Here is a 10565-nt window from a genome sequence, read left to right as displayed (position 1 = left end):
CAAGCCCCACACCGGGCTCCCTGCACATCAAGGAGTCTGCTTCTCCCCCTGCCTCTCCTAGTTGCACTTGCTCTATCTCTTTCAAATAAATAAAAAATTTTAAAAAAGAGGGGCGCCTGGGTGGCTCAGTGGTTAAGCCGCTGCCTTTGGCTCAGGTCATGATCCCAGGGTCCTGGGATCGAGCCCCGCATCGGGCTCTCTGCTCAGCAGGGAGCCTGCTTCCTCCTCTCTCTCTCTGCCTGCCTCTCTGCCTACTTACGATCTCTGTCAAATAAATAAATAAAATCTTTAAAAAAAAAAAAATTTTAAAAAAGATATATCTTCCTTTTTCGTGGCATGTACATCTAACTGATTTATAGACTTTTAAATAAATACATATATTTTTTCATATCACAAAATGTATGCCAGCTTATTGTAGGAAAAATAGATTTGAATCTTTGTTATTGTTTTTACTATATATCCTTCCAGTTGTAAAATGAGATCATATTTATTTTTATAACTCATTTTTCATCTAACATTATAACTCTTTCCACATTGTTAAGTGGCATGATTTTAAATACAATTTACAACATAATTTCAATGGTCTATAATATTTTTTCAGCATCCTCTTACGATGAGCACTTAAATAATTCCCAATTTTTTGCTATTGTGGTAAAATCTGTGAATACAGTAGTTAATATATAGTAGGGTTTCAATAAATGTGGAGTCAGTGAGTGAGCGTACTATAAGAATTTATTTTTAATCCAGGATCATCTACTCAATGAACAGTATCATCACATTTCTACTCTACTAAATGAAACCCTCTTTCTAACTTAGCTGAAAGCATTAGACACATAAAGAAAATAATATGACTTTGGGAAATCACTTGTACAAAAATCAGAGTAACCATATTTATAATCTTCTTTTAGGAATACAACTTGGGATCTAGCAGAGAATTTAGTTATCCCTAAGAGGTAAAATAAGTCTTTGCTCCTTAATTTACCTCTAAATGAATTCATAAAGAGATGGCATTTCTTGTGAATCGCATATAGTAAGCACAGGCAAGACATGGATGCTTTTAATTTCATATAACTAACTTTCAGAGATACTTATAAATGTGGGCTCAATATGCAAAAATGCATCTATCCAGCAGCACCTGGGTGGCTCAGTTGGTTAAGCTTCTGCCTTCAGCTCAGATCATCATCCCAGGACCGAGTCCTTCCTGGGGGGTGGGGAGGGTATGAGGGATTGTCCCTGCTCGGCGGGGAGCCTGCTTCTCTCTCTGCCTGCTGCTCCCCCTGCTTGTGCTCTCGCTCTCTCAAATAAATAAACAAAATATTTTTTAAAATAGAATAATTTATCTTTTGCATTAATCAATAAAAGCACTGTTTTTAATTAATTTGCTTATTAATTAACAATTAATTAGTTTCCTTATTTAGGGTTTGTAGACTTAATACTGGTGTTACAGATTTCTTTAAGTTTAATTCAGTACTTTTTTTTTTTTTTAAAGATTTTATTTATTTATCAGAGAGAGAGAGGGGGAGAGAGCGAGCACAGGCAGACAGAATGGCAGGCAGAGGCAGAGGGAGAAGCAGGCTCCCCGCCGAGCAAGGAGCCCGATGTGGGACTCGATCCCAGGACGCTGGGATCATGACCCGAGCCGAAGGCAGCTGCTCAACCAACTGAGCCACCCAGGCGTCCCTGTACTTTTTTTTTTTAATAATTGTATTCTTCTTAAAATCTTGAGCCAACTTAACTTGGAGGTTTCCATTGCTTCCTGGATTAACTCATTTCCATAATTACATGGTGTCCATCTAGCATAAGATAATGGAACAAAGCAGGGTTTGGAGTCATCATCATCATCATCATCACCAATCCTTTTCTGTCACAACCAGGACAGATGATATGTCAGAGCTAGAACACATTTCTATTTACTATAACCATATTAACTCCTTTCCCCATTCAACAAGCCTTTAAGAGCACCTAGGTGGCTCAGTTCTTGAGCATCTGCCTTCAGCTCAAATCATGATCCCAGCATCCTAGAATCAAGCCTTGAATCAGGCTCCCTGCTTGGTGAGAGGTCAGTTTCTCCCTCTCCCACCCCCCTGCTTGTGTTCCCTCTCTCACTGTCTCTGTCAAATAAATAAATAAAATCTTAAAAATAAAAAAAGAAAGAAAGAAAGAAAGAACCATTAAGGTAGATACTGTTGTCATCCCTAGTTCACTGGATGAGGAATTGAGGCAGACAAGATCACCGCACTCAAGTTAAAGGTGAGGCTGAGGTTTGAATTTAGGCAGTGTGTCTCCAAAGCTCACACTCTTATCCAGCATCTAGAAAGGGCCTAGATCCTGCTTCTGGATTTCCACCAGAATGACTTTAAATAAGTCCCTTAGCCTCTCTGAGCCTCATTTCCCCATCTGTGAAAAGGGAATTTGAATAAACACTCCACAAATTTCTTGTAAGAATAAAATTAAATCATGTATGTGAAAGCATTTTCACAAGTAATAATGAGCTAGCCAATTATTGCTTCTATTGTTTTTATTAACTGGTAGGCCAAAAATAATGAGTAAGCGGTTGAGAGGGAAAATCGAAAATAAAGAACAATGGCAACTCTGGTAATATCTAAACTCTCTATTTGATTAAAATACATAATCCCAGGGCGCCTAGGTGGCTCAGTGGGTTAGGCCGCTGCCTTCGACTCAGGTCATGATCTCAGAGTCCTGGGATGGAGTCCCGCATCCGGCTCTCTGCTCAGCAGGGAGCCTGCTTCCTCCTCTCCCTCTGCCTGCCTCTCTGCCTGCTTGTGATCTCTCTCTGTCAAATAAATAAATAAAATATTTTAAAAAAATGCATAATCCCTATTAGATACTCGGACTGTATCAGACAAGTAACTAGACTATTTTCTTTCTTTGTTCCTTTATTAAAAGAAGGGGCAATCTTAAACTTCATGCTACACTTTTGGAGACCTTATTTTAGCTGAAATAATGAGTTATTTCAAAGAGTTGAAGAAAAGATTCTGCTTGAATCCAGGAGGGTGTGGAATCTGCCATTTCCCTACTCAGGTGGCGAGAGTGCCACACAGAAGGATTCAAAGACTCAGCCCATGCAAATTTCTCAGCGACGTGTCAGAAATTTAAGCAAAATTCTGATCTGGACACTTGGAGCTGTTTTATTATATTTCCCCAAATGAGGAATTCCTGAACATTTTGCATTATTATTGTTCTGCCTATGGGAGACAATATATTGTTTAATAATAACAGGGGCACCTGGCTGGCTCAGGCTGTAGAACCTACAGCTGGTGGTCTTGGGATGGTGAGTTTGAGCCCCAGATTAGAAGTAGAGATTACTTTAAAATTACAATAATAATAAAGAAAATGGCTTTGGAATGAGATGTGAATTTAAATCTCAACAGCTTTGTCTTAATAGCTGGTGGATGTTGGTCAAGTTATTTATCTTCCCTGTTTTCTCCTATGTAAAAGGGAGTAATGCCATTTGTCTCAGGAGGTGGTTGTTACAGGGTTAAACATAAATTATGATGATAGAAGCTAGCATGCTTTGAATACTTCTAATATGCAAGGTGCCCTGCTAGACTCTTTTTTTTTTTTAATGTGTTTCTTTTAAAAAATATTTTATTTATTCATTTGACAGAGAGAAAGAGTTCAAGAGAGAGCCCATGCACAAGCAGGGGGAGCAGCAGGCATAGGGAGGAGCAGACTCCCAGGTGAGTGGGAAGCCCAATGTGGGGCTCCATTGAGCCGAAGGCAGACTAACCGACTAAGCCACCCAGACATCCCCATGTGCTAGATTTTTACTTGTGCTTCTAGTTAATCCTCATACTGCCCAAGGCGAAAGAAGGTACCAGCTCTACTTTATAGTTGAATAAACTGAGGCATAGTGATCTCACACTGTTAACAAGCAAAGGAGCCAAGACCAGTGCAATATTACACATAGTTGATATTTTTTTTTAATTTAGTTTGGTGATGCCTGGGTGGCTCAGGAGATTAAGTGGCTGCCTTTGGCTCACGTCATGATTCCAGCCTGGAATCCAGCTCCCTGCTCAGTAGGGAGTCTGCTTCTCCCTCTCCCTCTGCTGCTCCACCTGCTGCTCCCCCTGCTTACCTGTTGTCAAATAAATAAAATCTCTCAGTCAATCAATCAATCAATCAATCAATATAAATTGATCTCATTTTCTTAAGCTACATAAGAGGAGGGCTTCAGGAAGAAAGGAGTCTTTTTCTTTGGCACAAAATTTCTAAGTCTTACCTCCTGTGGGAACGTGCAGTGGCTCCACACAGACCTTTGCCGCTGACCTTGGGCCAAGTTAAACCTTATTTTCACCTTGGGATCTTGGATAGAGAAGGTGCAGCCAGGTACAAACTCTGAAAAACTTTCAAACGGACAGTTATCCCCCAAGCAGCTTATATCATGTTGAATCAAACGCATGTCTGTTTTCATCTTGGACCCACATGAGTAAAGAAAGACTGAAGGGATTGAATACTGAGAAGCCAGACCATAAGCCTGTCAAAGTCATGATCAAGATAGCTCTTGTCTCTTGTCTGTTGTTGAATCTATGCTCATTCCTACAAAAGCCCAGAGAGGCAGTCCTGATTCTTGACTCCACTTACCTCCTAGCTGGGTGTCCTTGAACAAGTTGCTTCAATTCCGAGGCCGATTTCCTTATCAGTAAAATGGAGATAGGAATAGCTATCTCATCAAGTTGTTAAGAGGATTAAATGACATCTTTCTGAATCGCCAATCCAATAGAATGTTGACTTCTACTCCTTGAAGGCCCCCAGGGCTCTTCTGTGCCTTCCTGGTAAAATCCAACCCTGCTGGAGGCCTCCTCGTGAACCTCTGCACGCTCCCTCTGTCTCTCTCTCCCCAGACTCCAGCCATAGAATGCTACTCACACTTCCCTAGGGGTGGTTTTCCCTGCTTGTGTCTCCTTAATCATTCATACACCCAGCAAAAACTTTTGAGTCCCTCTTATGTATGAGATCCTGGATTAAATGTTGGGAAGCAACTATGGAACCGGACAGATGCGGCCCCGGCTGTCAAAAATCCTGACGTCTACAGGAGGGCTCAGGGGAGGAAAGTGGCCATTACCATTCTGGGTGCTGACTGATGCGAACAGAAAGACCAAGGTACCATTAAAGGTGTGTGGGAAGGGGCAGCTGACTTAGACTTGGAACGTGACGGAAAGCCATCTGAAGAATGAGATTGTATTTAGAGATTGGCTCTAGAGGGATGTGGTGTGTGACCTTGTGCAAATCCCATCTCTCTTCACATTTTTTGTTGATGAGGTCTAAGGCTGGAAGGGGTCATGTTATTTACCAAAAGGAATAGTCTTCATCCCTTTAGATATACTTTAGAAAATTAAGCAGTTCTCACTCCAGTGTATGCTCCATTCCCTTACAGCCTTCTCAGGAAGGAGCCTTGTTGTCCTGAACCCATGGGGTAAAATTTTCAGCCATGGGCTAGTGTAAGAGGGAGGTTCCCCAGGGGATCTCCCTCTGAGAGGAACATAGGACTTTTTGTTAAGGGCGGGAATGGAGTGATAGAAGTTCTTGAAGGAATCAAAATGAAATGTGAAAATCACCATTCAGCAAACCCCAGTGAAATAACTGATTCAATCAAGGATCATTTATGGATCTTCAAAAATCCCTTAAAATGGAAAGATCTGATGATCATCACCTCACCTAAATGACCAAATGAGAAGCTTTTCTCTGAAGCATGCAACAGAGTTCTTCTTCCATAACTTTGACTTTTCACTCCAAACTTTATTCTATATCTTCCTTTGCCTGTTTCTTAATATGGGTATCTGTAAAGTATAGTCTTTTGCCTTTTATCCCTTTTATGCCACTTGTTCTTCCTGGCAAATTCAGCCACTCCTAAGATGTTAACCAAAAGTTCTGTGCTCATAACCTCTGAACCTGCGTTTCCACCCCTGATCTCTTCCCACAGCTCTAAATCTGTAGTCCAACCTCCCGCTGCTATTGCTCACTGGGACATCCTCAACTCCAACCTTCCTCCTACTACTTAACATCTCTCTTTTCCTGGCCCCAATCAGGGATATTCCTCATCTTGCATTCCTTAACTTAGCTCATGACCTCATGATCCATTTGATATTCAAGCCAAAATTTGGTGGTCTTTCTTACTCATATTGTCAGCTGAAATGTACTTATTATCCCCTAAAGGCTAAGAACTGTGTTCATTGTTAGGCAATAGGGGCAAAACCAGTTTCCACACCCATTTACGTGGAGAAAAGGGCATTGATCAAATGATCGCACTGGGGTGCCTGGCTGCCTCAGCAGGAAAACCAAGAGACTCTTGATTTCAGGGTTGTTAGCTCAATCCGCGCATTGGGTGTAGAGAGTCCAAAAACAAATAAACTTTTTAAAAAATGCATTAAGAATGACTGCACAAATATATGCATAATTATAGACTGAGATAAATGTATTGAGGGAAAGAAATACAAAGCTGAGAGAATGAAACAGAACCTACACCAGGTTGGGGGTAAGGGAAGGGAGGGGACAATGAGATCAATTTCAGACAATGCTTCTCTAAGAAAATATTCAGTTCAGATAAGAACCATATATTGGAATTAACTAAGTGAGGGAGGGGAGAGGTGGATGAGTAAAGAGGTGGTTGTCTCTAGGAAGAGCGTATAAAATACAGGCGAAGATCTTGACTTAGTTCTTTGGCAGAAATGAGAGAATGATGGTGTGGATAGAGCACAGAGAATTAAGAGGTAAAGAGTGTAAGGCCAGACCAGAGCAATCACTGGGGCCAAAACTTGCACAGAAAACTGCATAAGTGTTTTGAGTATCATCTTAAAAATAATTAGAAGGCAGGACGTCTGGGTGGCTCAGTCAGTTAAGCATCGCCTCAGGGCATGATCCCACGTTCATGGGACTGAGTCCCTAATCAGGTTCCCTGATCAACAGAAAGCCTGCTTCTCAGTCTTGCTGCCCCCTCACCTTGTGCTCTCTCTCTCTCTCTCTCTCTGACAAATAAATAAATAAAATCTTAAATACGCGCGTGCACGTGCGCGCACACACGTACACACATGCACACACACGTACACACACATATGATATGATTTCATCCACGTGAATGGTCCAGAATAGGCAAATCTGTAGACAGAAGGTGGATTAGTGTTTGCGGGGTCTGAGGAAATGGGAGAGAGAAGGGCAATGAACAGGCACAGGGTTTCTTTGGGGGATGATAATAAGATCTAGAACTCATTCGTAAGGCTACTTGCACAGCTCTGTGAATATATTACAAGATATTGAAATGTACACTTTAAATGTATATATGTATTTAAATGTGCTACATTTAAATATATATGTATAAATGCTTTGTATGAAAGTGGTTTGCATGGTATGTGAGTTTTATCTCAATAAAGCTGTTAAAAAAAAAGAAAAGAAAGAAATGATATTTAAGCCAGATGACAACAGGTATTTTCCTAATATTTGTTCCTTTTTATTGATTCCAGGGTCCTCTTATTCTGGCATCAAGAAAGCTAGAAAACTAATTAGGTCATCACAAGTTTATTTGGTTGATTAAATCTTGCAGATGGAATCAAAATAAAAGGAATTTTTGTATATGTGCTGCTGAAGTGAGCACTAAAATAAAAGGAATTTTTGATGGGTCTTCCAAATCAACTAACGAATGACTTAATCAACTAGTGACTAACATGTTTATATATCTTAGATCTTTTTTTAAAGATTTTTTTATTAATTTATCTGTCAGAGAGAGAGAGAGTGAGTGAGCATAAGCAGGGAGAGCAGCAGACAGAGAGGGAGCCCAATGTGGGACTCGATGTGGGGCTCCATCCCAGGACCCTGGGATCATGACCTAAGCTGAAGGCAGAGGCTTAACCAACTGAGCCACCCAGACACCCCTATATATCTTGGATCTTGAGAGTGCTGTGGATACTCTGACAAAATTCTAAGAATTCAGATGCAATTCCATCCATCCATCCCTCCATCCATTCATTCAAAACATTTTTTTATTGAGAACCATATATGGCACTTTATAACCTATGCTTTAAAGAATAGTCATCTTTTTATTTTTTTATCTTCTTAAAGATTTTACCCATTTATTTGAGAGACAGAGAGGACATGTGCATGCACGAGACAGAGAGAGGGAGATTGATGGCAGAGAGACAGAGAGAGAGGGAGGAGCACACTCCCTGCTGAGCAGGGATTTTTTTTTTCACCCCCCACCCCCGACCCAGGGGCTCAATCCCAGGACCCCAGGATCATGACCCGAGCTGAAGGCAGATGCTTAATTGAGTCACCCAGGCACCCCATCTTTTTTAAATATTAAATTGAGAACCATGACCTGACAATAGTGACAAATATTAGAAACGAAGCCTTTCCCTTCAGTTTGCACATACGCTCTCCTAGCGCACGGTTCAGTTCTGGATAGTGGAAAGGTGGAAGTAGGAAACTGACATTTGTTGAATGTCTACAATTTGTCAAGCACTGCGCGAGCATTTCAAAAGTGTGATCTCAATTAATCCTCATAATAACACTTTGAGGTGAGTATTATCATCAGGTGAATATGCTATTCAAAGAGGTTATGTAACTTACCCAAAGTCACACACCCTGTAAGCTACAGAAGATATTTGAAACCTAGTCTTCTGATTCTAAAACCAGTATTTTGCTTTGTTTTTGACTTGGTGTTGTCGATGCTGCTTCCCAAAAGGATGTTCATGACTCGATTAACTTATTCAAAAAAGATTTACGTGGCATTATGCCATGCCAGGCATTGTGCTGGACCCTTTGGATACAAAGATGAAGTCTGTGGAAACTACCACTGACCTCACAGGACTCACAGTCTAACTAGAAAAGGACACGATTTAACAGGGACACCTTAAATCCTGAACAGATTATAAAACTCAACTGCCTTTATTGAATTTCACTGTTCCAAGAGCTGTACTATGCACTTCTGCATTCATTAACACCTGGTCCCAACTTTTTTTTTTTTAAGATTTTTTATTTATTTGACAGAGATCTCAAGGAGGCAGAGAGGCAGGCAGAGAGAGAGAGAGAGAGAGGACGGGAAGCAGGCTCCCTGCTAAGCAGAGAGCCCAATGCGGGCCTCGATCCAGGACCCTGGGATCCTGACCTGAGCCGAAGGCAGAGGCTTTAACCCACTGAGCCACCCAGGTGCCCCGACCCTGACCCCAATTTCCTTCCCAGCTGCACGTCCTGCCACTTCATCCCAAATTCTCCACGTCAGACTCACTGGGCCCTTCCCCCACAGTCCCCTGCTCTTTTTTTCACTTTCACTCCCCCTCTACTTATACATATGCTTCTCCTTCTGACCCCTCTTTTACCCCTTAGGAAAACTAGATTTCAGCAATGTCGGGGAGAGTGAAGGACCCTGGTTTCCTCCTGAGTCAGCCTCTTTGTAGTCCAGTGACAACTTACTTCATCTGTCCCAGCTTCATCGGTCCCATCTGTGAACAGAGAGCGATGACAACCACCTCCCAGGTGTTTGTGAAGATTAGAGTGACAAATAAGCATAGTGCTTGGCACAAAGTAGTTTCCAAAATGATTCTTGAACACAGGGGTGAAGACGAGAGACACTATGCATTAATAGAGGAAGACATCCTTGAAAAGGAGAGATGCTTCGTGAAGAAGGTAAGGCTTAAATTACTCTTTGAAAGATGAGTAGATTCTGAATCAGAGTCACCATTGCAGGAGAGAGGCTGGATGAAGCCTTGCCCTTTTCCTGTGTTTTAAATACTGTTTTACAAGATACACTGGAGGACAGCCCCAGGAACTGGCTGTAATAAGAAGGTTAAGCCTCCTTTCTTGAGCAGTTAGTGCACTGCCTTCATAGGAATGTGGACATTCTTCCACACTTTTTTACTCTCTTGACCCCAAAGTGGGTTAAGAACGTCCCCTAGTTATCCCACTCACCAACTTAACTTCTGAGCCTGACTCCAGATGCCGCCTCCACAGATGTCCCCTGCTTGCCAGAACTCACAGCCCTTCACTGATTCATTTTCAGCGATTATTTATTGAGACACATCAAAATCCCAAATTCTTGTTTGAACTGTGACTCAGCGGTTATGTCGTTAGGAATTTATTCCAAAGAATAGTCATCTTCACAAATACCAACTGTAAGTATGGGCATCACAAAGACCAAAAGCTAGAGACAATCTTGATGTCCAGCAATAAGGGATTACTTATGTAAATCCCTGTAAATTCATGAAGGTAATACTATATAGTCATTAAAGATCATGTATAAAGGAATACAGTAACATACAAAAATAACTTGTCCCTGGGGTGGCCTCATAAATGTTTTATTTTTTTTCTATCCTGTAAGGAACACGTATTCCACTGTATTACGAAAAACATACATTTTTTAGTCTGTGGAACTTGGTCTATAGAATGTTATATTGAAGGGAAAAGGCAGAAAATTATAGAAAGACGCCAAAAGAACATACATGAAGTGCCATGTCTGTTTTTCCGTAATGTTCTTTTAATACAAGAAAATGGGGAAAGAGTTACCTTTTCTCACCTTTCTCATTTTTATCTTAATAAATGCTCGATGAATATCAGTA

Source organism: Mustela nivalis, assembly GCF_964662115.1.
Source record: "Mustela nivalis genome assembly, chromosome: 1".
Taxonomy (NCBI): domain Eukaryota; kingdom Metazoa; phylum Chordata; class Mammalia; order Carnivora; family Mustelidae; genus Mustela; species Mustela nivalis.
This window is presented reverse-complemented; position numbering follows the sequence as displayed.